The following is a 16,960-nucleotide window of genomic DNA, read 5'->3' on the forward strand; positions in this document are numbered from 1 at the left end:
CTCCTGTCCCTATTGATGAAGTGTGTCTGTTGAGAATCTCTCCACCTACATTTTTTTTTTTTTTTTTTTTTTGCGGTACGCGGGCCTCTCACTGCGGTGGCCTCTCCCGTTGCGGAGCACAGGCTCCGGACGCGCAGGCTCAGCGGCCATGGCTCACGGGCCCAGCTGCTCCGCGGCATGTGGGATCTTCCCGGACCAGGGCACGAACCCATGCCCCCTGCATCGGCAGGCGGACTCCCAACCACTGCGCCACCAGGGAAGCCCTCCCTCTACTTTTTGAATACAGTATTGCTTAAAAGCGGTGGAGGTAGCATGGGTTTGAATCTTCACTCTGCTATTTAATATCTGTCTGATTTTAAAGAATGATATCTGTGCAGTGTCTCTGCTTTCTCACCTTTAATTAAAGATAAATGATAAATACCATTGTTATTACCACTGTCACTGCTCCTGAAGGTCGTTGACTATTCCTCTTGGTGAAAACAAATACATTTCAAGTATCTTTCTTTTTCCTAATTCTCCCTGTCTTCCCCAGATTAGTTTGCCTGCTATGATTGCTTTCCAGAGAGGTTGATCTCTTTCCTAGACAACCTTCGAGCCAATTTCTGGACTACTGATTAGTGCTTTTGGCTACATTGACTTGTGTGGTTTTTTGAGACAGTTTTAAAACACACTCTCCCTCGAGCGCCGAAGAGCATTCTCTCTGCCTTAACATAGCTTATAAACCAAGTTCCCACTTGGGACAGTTTCAAATAGGTATTTATTCAAACAAAATATAAGTGAACAAAATCCTCTTTCAGAAAATTAGATTTGAGAAAGGCAACTGGCAAAATCACTTTCATCTCATCAGATAAGATTATATAGGGAATTTCATTTCTCATAATGAAATGGAGCAGGACCCTGCGGTCCTTGTCCCCCATGTCCTCAGCCTGCCTTTTGTCTGTGGAAAAACCTTAGCCAAAGACTAAATTTAATCCAAGAAGGGAGAAAATGCAGAAACAAAGGAAAACAGTCCAACAAGACTAAATAATAATAGTGTAGTCATTAAGCAAAGTCAAGGACATTTAGTTCCTCCTCAAGGGCTCTAGGTAATATTCTGAGCCATATCCTGTGAGCTGTCCTATAGATATTAAAGCCCCACCAGGTGGAAGAAGTTAACTACATGATGACCAGACTGTAGCCATGACATAAGCCTCCAGAATTCTGAGACCTGGCCTCAAAAACATGGGAACAAACTGTCTCTGCAACTGAAGATTAACTGTGCTTAAAACAATCAAGCGACAATGATCAGACCACCGCATGAACAATCTCGAGGTGACTGTCGGAGCTGCCTGTGCTGTCTCCGCATGTAGCTTCCTCCCTCTGTCTACAAAAGCTCTTGCCCCCTGATCGTCAAGGTGGAGAGCTGGCCTTTGGACAGAAGTCTGCCCTCCCCTCCCCCCACCGCGCCCCCCCTCCACTTGCTGGCTTCTGAAATGAAGCAAACTTTCCTTTCCACCATCCTTACCTCTTTATTGGCTGCAGAGCGGCGAGCAGCCGGACGCCACTTCCGGTTACAGGTTTTGGCGCCGAAAGTGCAGCTGCGCTCTCGCGATATCTGGCTCCCGGGTTTTCCGAGCAGAGCTGCGGCCATGACGATGCGCTGGGATGGCTGCTGGGAGCCGGCTGCTCGCGGCTCGCGGCCTCTGGAGTGGGATTTGCGCGGACGTTCCTAGCAGCTGCCGAAACCATTTGTTTCGAGGATCCTCCCTGCTCGGCACTGGCTGCCAACTGACACTTTTTCTTGGTGGAACGGAAACACGCGTGTGGAGAAGCTGAGGAGCTCCAGGACTGAGTAAGTGCACCGGCGTGCGCCCGTGCTAACTTCTCTTTTGAGCACTAGACGTTCTGATGCGTGTCTGACCATGAGGACCCTTTGTGAGCTCTGAGTGTCCTATGGGCATTTTTCCAGTTGGTTCTGGCGTGTGTCTACTGTTGAGGACCATTTGTGAGCACAGAGTGTCATTTGGGCATGTTGCCAGTTGGTTCTGACGTGTGTCTACTGTTGAGGACCATTTGTGAGCACGGAGTGTCATTTGGGCATGTTGCCAGTTGGTTCTAACATGTGTCTGACGTCGAGGACCCTTTGCATTGGCGAAGCATTTGTGTGGGACCTTGTATGGGGCATCCTCTTGGCGGATCTGTGACAGTTTTGTCTTCTGGTGTGAGTGCATATTCCATTTGTGATTGGTATCTTTGTTGTCTTTGGTAAAATGGGAAATTCCCGTTCAATTCATTAGAAAAATTTTAGCTATGAGGTGAAGACTAAAGAAAAAGAAACATCATTTTTTAAACAATATATGACAACAGTATTTCTACACCATTAACTTATTAGATACAGGGCTTGACTGACAACTATGCTCTTTTTAAAATAATACTTTAATCCCTCTCCTCTCTCATTCCATTTCTGTATAATCTTTTAATTTAAAGCTGTTTACGGGAATAGTCTTGGATATCCATTTCAAGATTTCTCAAACTATAGCTTGATCTACCTTCGAAAATTGACTCAATGACTATGAAGTAGAAGTGTTCTAGGGAGGTGAGGGAGGGAAAATAAAAATTAGTAACATTGGGAAGTGCAGACCCTTCCTGTACTTTGTCTGACACAGGTGTAAATAATCCCCCAACACAGGTGGAAATAATCCCCCAATACAGGTGTAAGTAATCCCCCAATACTTGCTCGTTTACTTCCCAGGCCGATTTCCCTTGCGATGTGTTAAACGCAGCTGTTCAGAGGATCTGGTGACCTCTGGCAAGGACACCAGCCCTCTCTTCTGATGGGTGCGCCGTGGTTTATAAATATCTTCGTAATATTTTGCTTCTGAAAAAGATACCTCTTTCACATACTATTTAGTGTAACATATAGTACTTAGTAGTCGGAGTAGTTCTAAGGACTGTATAAATATTAACTAATTTAAGCCTCAGAATCAGCCTAGATGGTAAGAACTATTAACTTGTTTTCTTTTCATGCATAAGAAATTGGAACCCAGAAATGTTACTTTCCTCAGGAGCCACACATCACTGGTACTGTCTTCAGAACTGATAGCTAGTGATCTTTTATGCAGCTCTACCCAGGAATCACTAGAGTCACCTTAGAAGACCTGATATACCACATATGAATGATGCTTTGTCATGTGGTATTTCAAGTATAGACTTTAATTTAAATGTCATTGTCTCAGCCTAAACAGATTGTCAAGTGTGGTTCAATCTATATTGACCTCCAGAATGTCATGTTTATAATTAATGATCACCAGCGATACATGCGGCTTTAATTGTGGGTCTCTGCAATCTATAGGTAGACTCCTGTCACCCATTCCTAGTTTTCAGTGAGCTCAGTGTTTACTTGAGGATGACATCGCCCTATAACACTTGGTAAAAATGAAGTACAAGTATGAGAAACATAATTGTTTTGTCACCCTATCACATACCATTCTATTTTATCAAGTTTAAAACCAAATGAATTGTAGCAGTGAGTGACACCATATGGCAAACATAAATACTATAACAACTAACATAAATACATGTACTACATAATAAATAAAGAATATGTAGAAAGTGTCTTGAGCTGTCTATTGTGTCTTCGTACATACTATAGATGTGTATCACTTTGATTTCATAAAATGAATTAAAATTAAGTACTTAAAGATAAGTCATACTTTTGTATTTTTTAATATGTTGAATTATTGGATTCAACAAATACTTAACAAGAAATCTTAGGCACTATGCTTAGAACTGAATACATAGGGCTCTCATGGAATTTATATGGGTAGGTGAAACAGATATTAAACAAAAATGTAAGAGCTAATGCTTATTTACAATAAAGAACAATACAGGGAAGAATTTGTCTCTATTGGTGCTATGGGCAAGTTTGTCAGAAATCTTCCCCGAGTTGAAACATGAATGAGGAGAAGTAATTACCAGGTAGAAGTTTTTGCTGGAGAAAGTGTTCCAAGCATAGAAAACATAGTGTAGGAAGGCCCTGAGCCAAGACAACAAATACAAAATGGAAATAAGCGTATGGATTTTAAAATGCATTAAATTTAATAATAAGTACAGTGTTAAATTTCTTGACATCAAAATCTTCACAGTTTAGGAATAATTATTCTTTTAAACAAATACAAAAATCTTCACACGTTTTAAGGAAAATTAACAGAAATGTTTAAATTTTCAATATGTAGTCAGCATATGAGATGAGCTCCTCATTATTAATCAGACTGTGAATGCAAACAATTTCTTGACTGTTAAAAGTAGTTACACTTCCATTGCCAGTGTGGTGAAAAAGGAACTCATTTTTCTAGCAGCAAACATTTTTGCTCGCCTCTCCATAAGACTTAGTATGAATTACTTGATACTACAAATGAAAGTGTTCTCACAAACTCCATGAACACCTATGCCAAAAGAGATTACCAGTGTTTCATCTTAATTCTCAGCTCTGGCCCTCATTAAGAGGAAGGTGTTTCCACCAAGATGGGAAACCGAAATAATATTTTTCAGCCTAACCCAGCAGGCAGTGTGAAGTAAAGGAGAATTTGGAAGACTGTTCAGGATAGACTAGAGGTCTAGTTTATTACCAGTATAAGCTTTTATCCCTGGCATTGCAGACAGATTTAAGAGCAGGGATCAGACAACTTGGATTCCATTTTAATTTAGCCTAGATGCCAACCTGACCCAACCTCTACTGAATCCGAAATCTCTTGGGCCCACTTCACATCCTTTTGATGAGCCCCGTGACTCTACTGTTGCCACGGCAGCAAGCTGTGGGTGGAGGGAAACTGACAGAACCTCAGCTTAGCCTCAGTGACACACTCAGCTCACTTCCTGCCAGGGTTCCTCTCTCTCCAGCTGGAATTTTGCCTGCAGGAGTCTGCTCATCCATTCTATCATGGGCAAATCTGAGAAGGCAAGGTAGTTGAAAGGTGACATGAGAACCCACAAATAAGTACCTGCTCTTTCATACCTGGAGTGTGTTCCATACTGCATCTCAGAAGGCCTCCAGGGAGTCTGAGTGCTAGTTGTCTACAGGGGTTCCCATATTGACAATGAATCCTTGGATTTATCTCTTTCCTTCCATGGCATTCTTCCCTGGCCCCCAAAACTTCTTCCTGATGTCATCTCTCAAAATGAAGTCCCTGCAAACATGCTTGATATATTACATGAAGTTAGTTAAGGATTAAATAAATCATCATTGGTAATATTATTAATATATCTTAGGGAAATTGTAAATTCTCTGTATATGAGAAATCTGAACTCGATACGGTCTTAAATAGAGAAATGAATAGATATTAGTAAAAGGTTCTGACTAATGGCAGTCCATTTACTATCATGCACTGTCACAATTTTTCAATAATTTCAGAAACTTTAAGATCACATCAGCATTACATGTTAGAAATGTAATTTATGATTCGAAATTCCATTTGTCGTTTTGGAATGTATGCTAATGTATGTCAATGATGAATGATAGCTTTACAAGACACTGGGAGTCAGAACTATTAAATGTATTAACAGACAGAAACGTAGAACGTGGTGGAGATTTCTCTGACTCCAATCCTTTGCTTTTTCATCTGTGCAATTTAGCCTGCATGAACCTTTGTTCTGGATCAGGGTTTTAATCCAAGATCCAAAAGTGAGTAATTCTAAAACTAAAAATATAAACCATGTTTCAAGGAACTCTCTGATAGGAATGGGGGAGAAAGTACCATGAATAATAAAGCAGGATACTAGCAGAAAAGTGAACAACAAAAATTAAAATAAAGACAAACAAAAACAAATGTCTGGCTAACGCTTATTATCATCTCTCATATCAAGCCTTACAAGAATGCAAAATTGATAGCATGACCTCCTTGGATTTTAGTTACAATATGGTATATGTCATAATATATAAATTCTATATATAGTAAAAATGTATGATTCTCATTCCAGAGTGTGTGTCTAAGAGCATGCAAATGCTATAATAATTATGTAGTAATTTTTGTCATCATAAGTTTAATGTCTGTCTCTTCAACTAGGCTGTGTTTTGTGAGGTGAACTGTTGTATTGATTTTGCTCACCAGTAAATCTTCAGAATATGTATATCATATAGTAGATATTCAGTAAATGTATGTTTACAGAGGTGATGGGTGTTGCCCTCGTAAGTAAATCTTAATAGTTTTATAAATTTTTGATACAGCAATAATAACCATTGACTATCATTTTTCTAAATTGATATCCACAAATTAAGGTTCTAGTACTAAGAGTAGACAAACCAGGTAAAAACAAGCTCTATTGGATATTGTTTTAAACAGACATTTTTGTTTGTATGTGGTATGTCCTATTAATATTAATATATGGTGTTAATATCAATATTTTAGAGGAAATTTTAAACTTGTTTTCCTCAATTAAATTTTTAAACTACACACACATACTGCGGATTTTCAGTTTGGGGGTTGTGACGTATAGCTGTATCAAAAATGAGTTTATATCACAAAAGTAAATTAAATTTGAAAAAAATTATCAAAGAAATTCTTCTCACATGTAAACTCACATTAATTAGACAAAACTAAGGATATCATTTGTAGATGCCTAGTTATTTGCTTGATTTTTCTACCCAGCTATTATATATATATATATTACACATATATAAGAACAAGAAGAATACACATGGAAGAAAACTTAGAGATCATAGATATCCACATCTTTTCCAATGCAGTTCTCATAGTTATCTATAGATAATTACTATTTGAATAAATGGAATTGGGTAAAATTGTGACGTACAGGGAAAAATGGATCCTGCATGCAGATTGATCTGACTTTGAATCCTATTTTTTCTTCTAACTAAAACTTACCTTAGACGAATGACTTTTACCTCTTTAAGCATCAATTGGCTATATTAAATGAAAATATTTTCCAAGCTATCGAAAATCTAATGAGGACACCATATGAGTAGGTCATAGCGTATTCTGGCATATAGCCAGTACTCATTACCATTCCTTTAGTGTATAGTGTAGCAGCGGTTCTCAGTGTATCAGGTGGGGGTGCCTCGCGGTGCTTGACAGCATTTTAAAGAATAGTGCAAAACTACTTTCATACTAAGTTGCCTTTTGAATTCTCACCGTTTCTGTCACACATGTACAGAGGAGTTTCTCAGATGCTACGTGAGGTGTGAAGACCTCACTGAACTGACTGATAATATAATCTGTATTTGTGTTTTGTGTTTTTTGGGTTTTTTAGTTTTAAATATGGGAAATATGGTGTAATGTGTTTTTGTGCTTTTAAAAATATTTTGGTTTTAATTTGAAAGATAGGAAATATGAAGAGGTATATACATCTATACAAACATAAGCTCTTTGAGGTTCTCAGTAATTTTTAACGTTGTAAAGGAGCTGTGAGGCCAACACTTTGATATCAGCTGTGCTACAGTCTGTAGCATTGTGTCCTGCACATACAGCAGTGCAGCTACCAGGAGTAAACACTAAGCATGTGAGTTGGTGTTTCAGGATAGAAAACGGCCTTGTGACCTGATTGTCTGAACTCTACCTTTATTACTTGACTTACTTGCTCTAAAATAGCCTTACTGTCACTCACTCAATATTTCTTATTTAGAGAACTATCTGAATTATTTCAGAAGACCAATGCCTTGATAATCTGATAATCTAGTAGTATTCCTGTTTCCAACATGTCCAATTATGATATCTTGCATTATAGTAAACAGAATTTTATAAAAGCACATGAACTGTATTTCAAGACCTGATGGGTAAATCACTTGTCATTTACTGTTAGATAAATCATAGAGGGAAATACATCACAAGTCTGGCAGCCGTCGTTCACACTTCTTTTCTCCCTTAACCTGCATAACCAGTGGATCATCGAGTCCTGTTGATTCCATCTCCTAAATAGCTCTCAAACCTCTCCTTTCCTCTGCATCTCCACTGACACCATTTAGGTTAAGCAACCATTACTCTTCCCTTGATTATCAGAATAGCATCCCACCTGTCTCTCTCAATCCACTGGGGATAGATTCAGGGAAACTCATGTCAGGATTTCATTGTAGCAACTGTTTCCTTTGAAATATTGTTTTAAATGGTGTTATCTTGTGCTTTGCCCCATTCACGTGGGCCAAACTCTCAGTGAATCATGGCATTGGAGACCGCTCAGGATAACTTCTTCAGGGGTGTCTAGAAGTTTCCTGATGGCTGAGTGCATCAGCCCAGATCTTTCCAGTCAGTGCATTTCACCAAATTTGCATAGATCTAGGGAAAATGGATCTGTCAGTCTACCCAGCAAAGAAATGATACGAATATGAAAAGCTGAATTAAGTCTATGACCAGGTGAATTTTGAGGGGCGTCAGGGAAGAGAATAGCTGTCATAGAGATAGAAAATCTCAGAGTATTCCAATTCTGAATCCTAATAAATGCAGCTAAAGAAAGATCAGATAAAAACTGTTTATTTGCCAGGTATGTCTTGGAAATAAAGTATTTGCATCTTAAATATGACATGCTAAATAAAAGGAGGTCTTAAAAATATTTATCAATATTTCCTATCAGTGAGAACTATACTTATAAATATTTATTGTATTTCATATAATAAATGAATATGAATAAAAAGCAATATAAGGACTCTACTTCTATATACTAAATTAATAATGTGTAAATTATAAGCAGTCATTTAAAATTTGTCACATATTTTCAATGGATACATAATGGAAATGGTTTCAAAGGTGAATTAGTTAGTTATGCAAACAATTATAGTAATGGGTTTATGCACTCAGAAAAATATTGCTTCTGAAGCTTCTATGAATTTCTGAAATACATGGGTAAATCAGGAAAGTGAAGGTTGTGTATTCAATCATGAAATATTAATAAGGCACCCGTTATGCACCATTCATTGTTAACGTCAGTGATAAAACAATCAATTAGACACAGCCTTGCTCTTGCAGGAACTCACTGTTCCTTAACGGAGCACCAGACAATAATAATCATTTCTGGAAAGAGTCACATTAACACAAAATAAAATTCTGACATAAAAAGCTATCCTAACTTTTGGGATATGCACTCTCCAGGTTTAGTGGCATTGCTGGTAAGATCTCAGTCATGTGGAGACCTGTACAGAGTAAAATCTCATTTTGAACCCAAGGGAATTTCCAATATGGATGACTTTTTAAACCAAATATTTCTGAAAATAAAACTTCAAATCTAAAGGAGGATAATTGGGTCATATTTTTTGGCAAAATGAGATCAAAGTGGTTAGTTCAAGGTTTGAGTCTAGGTATTTCCTCCTAGGACTGATTCTCAGTAAATATGCATAATTTAGGCCTATATGTAACACTCCAAAATACAAACAGGTACGGCAACACATCTAAATTAAATAAAATATATAGTATATTAATTGATAAAAAAGGCTCCTGTTTAAATTTTAGGTTGCTTATAAAAGCAGGAAACTCTTTTTTTTTTTTAATCTGTAATTCTTCAATTGCAAGGAGTCCTAAGCTCTCTTAATGAAACTCTATACTTATAATGTTCTTAAAATTCTTTACTCCTTAGTAACTGGGCAGAAAATATCCTATTTGATTCTATTTGAACAGAAGTGAGTATAACAAATGAGAGGCAACAAAATCATAAAAATATCTAACGATGCTGAATTATTGTTATGTAGCACAAAGGTTATCTAGTTCTTTAATGATATCTCTTCTGTTTTAATCAAATCATCAGTCATGTATCTAAGTAGATCATCCATGTGAACGGACAAAATAAAATAGAATTAAAGCTTTACCTTGAACATATCAGATAATGCCATAGTGATTTGCAGCGATACGTAATATAATAAAATTCCTATAGAAAGACACACCAAAATATCATATGTTGATGTCTTGATGTTAACCAAAAATGCTTTTGTTCTGTAAAATCATAGCGGATTACTTTTTCCATCATAAGCATTATTTTTATCCTACTTCTTAAAATACAGATCACATCTTCAGGGAATAAACAATGAAGAAGTTATTGGTAGTAAAACTGCTCATGTTAGTGTTGATTAAAGCCCCAAGAAGACTTGAAGGAAGAGAGATGGGTACACACTGCAGTTACCATTTTATTAAATCACGGATCCCATATTTTTTTAATTGTATTTTGTTTTTGCATAATTAGCTCTCATCCTGCAACAAATGCAGACAGAGTTAACAAACAGACCCTAAAGAACAAGCAGACCAATGGAGGGGGATTTTCATGCTGTTCCCATCACACTGATGCTCTTCTTTCCAAAATTCTATTTTATTGCATTTCTTCTTTCAGTCCCTGTCATTCTGTCTGCCACGCTGTGTCGAGAAAATAACCATAACTGATACTGACAAATTTGAAGAAATTTCTTCAGCCTTAGTAAAGAATGAAGAATCATACATCTCATAAAACAAGTCATAAACAAATAAACAAAAATTTGGCATGTTGGTCCCTTAATTGCTGCTCCCAAGTTCTCATGAATAGGGTCACAGTTTATCTGCTGCACCTGAAATGTCAACAATTAATGTTTCCTTTCAGGTCAGTAACATAAATATAGACAATAACTATTAAAATACATAAAATCCAGATGGGGAAACTACATTAACATAGCATTTATTATTAACTTAATTGAGGTTTTGTTTTAAATTGTATTTGCTGTCACTGAAGGATAAACAGGTAGACAGGAGAATGATGACACTGGGCTTTCAGGCAGGTGTGGATAAAGCTGTTAGATATCATTTAGCTAAGAATGGAATCCTAGGAAGGCAAGGGGATCACGGGGGAGGGGACACTTAGAGAACTCAGAAGATGAAAACAGTGTCTAGACAGATTTTATCTACACAGTCATTTTGCCAAGAGCTAACTCTACAACCTCAGAAAGGCCCAACAGTCTAACTAAAGAGCAACATTATACATAATTTAAAAGCCCCTAACTGCCCAGGAAGGCTCTACATTTGATCTCTTAGTATTTGTATGTTGAAAGCTATACAAATCAGATACAGTATTAGCTACCATTGCTAAGATTATTCATAATTTTATAATCTTTTCAGTACAATATTATAACATGTTATCTATAAAGATCTTCCAAAAATCCTAATTGATTCTGTTATTGTATACTTTAAAATCATCAACATATTCTCATTAAATACAGCAAAAAATCTAAATGCTTACTATGACATCTGATACTTTCCAAGATCTGGCCTTTGCCCATATGTTTAATGTTTGCACAGTGCTTTCCACGTACCTTTCACTCTAATCATCTATACCCGTGATCATCAAATTCCTTATCCAACATATGGCGGTTTGTTTCACCACGTAAAAATTATGTCAAGGTGTTATTTCTTCCTCTAATCTCTCCCTGATTTTGCTGCCTGGAAAATACCTTATGTTCTTTAGTGTTAGCAGGTCATTTTTGCTGTAAATCCTCTCCTGACCCTGATCCATAGAGACTGATCGTTGCCTTTAAATAATGCTCTCCCCACCCTGAACGTCTGTCATGATGCCTACCATATTCATTTTCATTTAATTGCTTAAATGTTTGTTTCTTCTTCCTACACTGCAATTAAGGCAGGGATAATATCAAGTTCTGCTGTATGAGCCCACTCTATGACACTGTGTTCGGTAGAAATGAAGTCCTCAAAAGTCATTGGATGAACTGAAGATAATAAGTAAACCAGTAAGCAGGTTGCCAATAGAACTGTGAGTGGTCGAGAGCTGCAGCTTTGGGTTCAGAGATACGAGTTCAGGCATGTGTGCCCTGGAAAGTTGTATACTCTTTCAAGCACGTGTCATGGAGGTCATGACATAATGTCTGCAAAATGGTTGGCAGGGAAACTAGTATAGAGTGAGCATTGAGTAATATTATGGATCATCATAACATTTCAGGAATTAACAGTTTTAATTATCTGCAATAAATAAAGTAGATTTGACAAAATCATAACCAAGGATTGGAAATGTATGAGCTTTTTAAGATTCTTCATGCACATTGCAAAGAGCAATTGTCTGACAGCTGCACTGGATATTGCTGCCACAGCTACTGCTAAGAGGCAGGGATGAATTGCCCTAACCTTAAGCCACTTACTCAAAACTCAGAGCCCTGGGAGACAGAGTGTATAGGGCAGAACTGTGGTCCCGTGCTCAGCACTTACTTTACTAGAAATCTTGGAGAGGAAGAATGGTGTTCCTGTGATTCCATACAGGAAGGCAAGCAAGTGAGATTAATGTTCCCCAAATACCACCCAAAATCAGAGAGAAAAATTTCCTCCAAATGAAACTTGATACTTTTGTGAGCTGTGAGTGCATGCTAGACAACACACAAAGGCAATACCTACTATATTGACTACACAGTGAAATTAATCTAGTGGAGAATTTTTCATCCTGTGATTTCAAAATACAATAAACTATTATATCAGATGTTTAATCAGTTTTGTTCATATCCATTTTTGATGACACTCATTTATTGACAATGTAAGAAAGTTTAATAGTAATATTCTGCACTTATTCACAAAATTCTTTAGTAGAATGTATGCATGACATTTTTAAAATTAAAAAAAAATCAAGGAAGCAAATGAGGATTTTTAGAGATAAAATTCTGTGGGATGATTGGTAATCAATCTGAATTTCTTAATGTGGCCCATCAAAACAAATAAATAGCTAAAGATTATGGTTATAGTTTTATATGACTAATGTAACTATGTATTTTAATTGAAATAAGGAACTGTATATTTCAAAGAATAAACTCAATCTGACATTCACGGAACCATTAACTTAAAGCCTCAGGCTTTTCCTGAAATGATAGGCCTTTCCACTGGTAAGAGAATGTTAATCAAGGGAATGGAAATGGCAAAAGAAATGACATTTCATGTACTAGAAAGTTTCCTCTGGACCCTATCGAATAAATGAAAGTAGAAAAGGATGATGTGATTCCAGTCATTCAACTAATCTCAGATATCAGATGGTGTCTTAACAACATATTTATTTTACCATCAAACATTTCCTAAAATTTCTTTTCCTTTTATTATTTTTTATTGGAGTATAATTGTTTCCCAATGTTGTGTTAGTTTCTGCTGTACAATGAAGTGAATCAGCTATATGTATACATATATCCCCATATTCCCTCCCTGTTGGACCTCCCCCCACCAATCCCACCCATCTAGGTCGTCACAAAGCATTGAGCTGAGCTCCCAGTGCTATACTGCAGGTTCCCACTAACAATCTGTTTTACACGTGGTAGTGTATTTATGTCAAACCTAATCTCCCAATTCATCCCACTCTCCTTTTCCCCCACCGTGTCCACATGTTCATTCTCTACCTCTGCATCTCGATTCCTGCCCTGGAAATAGGTTCATCTGTACTATTTTTCTAGATTTCTCATATAAGTGTTAATATATGATATTTGTTTTTCTCTTTCTAACTTACTTCACTCTGTATGACAGACTCTAGGTCCATCCACATCTCTACAAATGACCCAATTTCATTCTTTTTTATGGCTGAGTAGTATTCCATTGTGTATAAAATTTATTTTTCTTAGAATAGAGCTATGTCTTAGATTTTTTTCCCCCAACATCATCAAATATCCAACAAGAGGAGATTTGCTAATAATTTATTCAAAAACTGAAAATCCTTCAGAAACTGAAATATCATTGATATATGTTTATAAACTATTAAATTACATGGGCATATGCTAATATTTAAAATAAATATTACACAATAATATCAATAGTATAATCCAAGTGTGTGTGAGTACTGTATATTTAGGTGTATATTTAGGATTTACAGGTGTTTAAGTGTTCACAGTAACCTGAAACATCATGAATTGTGTCATGGCAAAAGAATAAAACTGAACTTTATTTAAAAAGGCAAATTCCATAACTCAGTTAACACATATTATTAAATTTTATAGTATGATTTTCCATGCTTGTTTAAACCATGAAAAATATACACAAGTTTGTATTAGATAGCCTTTTGTAACATTGGACCTCTTGAAAGCACTGCTACGAATGAAGTGTTTTGACTAGAAATTGTTCTCATGCTGCTTCAACAAAACATTTTAGGCACATTCTTTTGAATGATTTCCTTAGGCAAATCCCTTGAGGGGTTATTAGCCAAAACTTTGTATATAGGTTTATTTTTCTCTGTCAAAACAATCACTAACACCTTAGAGAACTAAAGTAAGGCAATTTAAATAGAATTATCTTACTGAATTCCATCTCGAATTTTAAAGAAATTTCAGATTTAAGAATGCTAAACCTAAATTGAAAGTACTGCAGGTTTGCAGAATATTGTAAAATGATACCATTAATGTAAACCCCTTTCTGCAGTTATTATTTTCCATTCAGCACTTTTTAAAAAAAGTTAGCTTAGATATAATTTACAACGCCCAAAACACAACAGCTCCAAAGGCACATATTCTTCAAGACGAGTAGATTTTGTTATTTAAATAAGTTCTGTATTTTTTCATCCTCTCTATTTCACTGAATTATTTTAAATATCTGAAATGTGAGTTTACATCTCAGCTTGTTCATGTGACATCTAAAAAAATGATTTAATACATAATCAGTTTTCTCTTTCTAAAATGGGGATTAATAATGGAACCTCTCCTCAAAAGGTTTTGAGGGACTAAGTTAGTTAAATACACGCAAAACAGTTTATCACACAGGCCTAATCACTACTGGGATCCAGTAAAGAAACAGGGTGTTATTATTGATGTTATCATCACAATCATCATTATTATTTAGGTCCTTCTCTGTGATTACTTAATGATGCTATGACTCATCTGTTAATGTTGAGCTTTAAATAAAGTATATTTGGCTTCTTTTTCTATAGTAAACTGTCAAAAATATTATTCAATGTTAATTACATTTCCTGCACTAGAGAACATTTTCTAGCTATTAAAGGAAAAGTATACATATTTACACCCATAACAGTAAAATGTGAGCTGCTGTTCTCAAAAAGCTGGAGAGTCTTTATTCTCTGCAACTAAAAGAGGGGGAAAAAATGCTCTTTACTTTGGAAACACATATTTCTCTAGTCCTTCACAAAGGAAGGTACAGTTATTTAAAAGTTAATTTTCATGAGAAAAAAAGTAGAATTAGAGATGTCCACATCATTATTGTTGACAAGAGAAAGCTCATAAACATAACGTTTAATTCAGTGTAATGAAATTGGAAGGGGTCATTTCTTTAGAACTGAAAAAAGTCACTGAGATGTACACAAAAGATAGAGCACTTCCCTTAAGTCTGTTTGTTTCAATAAGAAGAGATTATATGGTGACCTTTTCTTTAGTTGCCTTGATTTCTCCATTTTTAATCATTCTGCAAGATTTGATAGGAATCCTTGCTGACACTTTGCTCTTCAGGAGGCAATTAAGTGAGTAGTGAATTCACTGGAAATGGAAAATTATTTTACTTTACTACCAAAAATGACAGGAGAAAAACCAACATACGGGGACTGCTAAAGCATTCTCCCGATGTTAGTAACACAAGAATCCATACAGTTGTGCTTAAGGGAAATAACATATCCAAAAGAAAATTATAAAATACACATCACAGATAGATCAGTTACAATTAATGCTATCTTACACTTCACTTAGAGCTATAGTCCTACACTTATTTTGCACATTTGTACAAATAAATTTGTTCTTAGCAAATCTCCTATTTTGGTTTTTGTCTATCTTGCTCTTTATATTTTATATTTCCAAATTATATTACTTTGCTGAGAATTTTACTTTTTAGTGCCAAAAGAGAAAAGGGAACATCAGCATTATTTTTTTTCCAAAGTGAATGAATTTAAACTAAACGATTATATTATTTGGGAAATATCTGTATATATTTTAGGAAAAGATACTCAGAGTAAAATGTAATATGAAAGGTGTATTATTCAGTGCATGCACCACAAGCTGCTGTAACAAACACCCCCCCACAGTTTAGCAGCTTCAAACAGCAAAGGTTTATTTTTCCTCTCTTATCAGTATCAGTGAAGGATAAATGGGCTTCTCTTCTACCCTGTGGTTTCATTGCTCCTTAGAGCCCCTGATTTTTCCACTAGAAACTCTGAATGAGAAGAGAGAGAGAGAAAGAGAGGATGATTTCACAATGAGAAATTTTAGAGGTCAGACCTGGTTGATGCACATGGCCTTTCTCCTTGTATTTCACTATCCAGAAATCAAACCTATAGTTCCACGTGATTATCACATGGTCTTGACATTGTCCCCGGGAAAGAGATTATCAGTGGCCATTAGCATTCTCTGTAAGAAAGTTTCCTTTGAAAAATGTTTTAATAGGTTTCAGCTTGAGTTATGCATCTTCTTTGAAGAAAATATTTATTATTTAAAAGCACAGTCACTGTAGCAACATCTTTCTTAACTAAGATATTAAGGACAAAAATGAAATAAAATTCTATTTATAAATATATATATATGTGAAATTTCCATCACAGGTGTAGACCTTCTCTTTGCATTGACTTGTGTATCCAAGTGCCTCTTGGCATAGTCACTTGCATGTCCACTCTCATCAATGGACAGTCCATTGTGGCGGATGTTTGACTCTGCTCCTTCCTTAGAACTCTACTTCTACCACAATAATTTGCCAGCATTAACTTCAGAATATAACCACAAGCTGGCCATTGTCACTGATGCCTTTCTGGCCCAATCCACTGTTACCTCTTTACTAGCTGGCGACTGTTCTCTTCTACGCTTGGCTATTGCATTTTATTCACAAAGCAGCCAGAGAGGTGAAGTAAAGAAAAAACAAAAACTAAAACAGAACAAACTTATATCCCTTAATTGGGTCTACACAACCCCGTTGATCTGCCTCACACAGTTTTGTGCTGAGTTCTGACTTTATCTCCTATTCTTCTTTCTGAATCTCACTGTGCTCCATGCACTGGCCTCCAGGCTGTGCCTCTGCTCTTTCTGTAGATTGTCTGTCCGTCCGTTCACTCCCTCATCCCGTCAGGCCTT

The sequence above is a fragment of the Grampus griseus genome, assembly GCF_964374135.1.
Source record: "Grampus griseus genome assembly, chromosome: 12".
In the NCBI taxonomy this organism is placed as follows: Eukaryota; Metazoa; Chordata; class Mammalia; order Artiodactyla; family Delphinidae; genus Grampus; species Grampus griseus.